Here is a 647-nt window from a genome sequence, read left to right as displayed (position 1 = left end):
ATGAGGCCGCGAAGGAGACACGAGAGATTAAGGCTACTTGCGTGGCAAAACAGATATCAATCACATTTACTTCAGCACGGTACACATAAAAGTACTGAAAGATCACCCAATTTTTTTTTTTACAAGTTGCCATGGTCGCTATACAAAATATAGAACGTGCGACTTTACAGTCGCACGTCCTGTATATGCTATTGAATATGCGTTCTGTATATATGCTATATACAGAACGCATATGAATATGCTGAATTACTGCTGAACTTAATATATGCAGCTGAACTTACGTCCTGGGAGACGCCGCGATACACGCCTATCTGCGACGCAGTGTGCGTAGTCGTATATATATACTTCGTTCCCGTGCGAGTGTAGTCATGGCGCACACTCAGTGTGATTCAACTTCGGAGCTCAATTCCCGTGACATCAGCAGCGCAGCTTTTACAGGGTGCCGCTGGAAACACTTTCTCTCTTTTTTTCAGAAGAGGCACGTGCGGTGAAGCCCGCCTCCGCGCCAGATATGTTCTCGCAGCAGCAACAACAAAAAATAACAATAACTGAAACGCTCATCGGAGTTGAGTCCATGCGTCCTCCTCCCGTCGATCGAGGTTCCGCTCGCTTTGAGAGGGCCGCCGCAGCGGACCCACCACGTGACT

Source organism: Rhipicephalus microplus, chromosome X (assembly GCF_043290135.1).
Source record: "Rhipicephalus microplus isolate Deutch F79 chromosome X, USDA_Rmic, whole genome shotgun sequence".
NCBI lineage: Eukaryota > Metazoa > Arthropoda > Arachnida > Ixodida > Ixodidae > Rhipicephalus > Rhipicephalus microplus.
The sequence above is the reverse complement of the archived record's forward strand: the minus strand, read 5'-3'. Positions refer to the sequence as shown.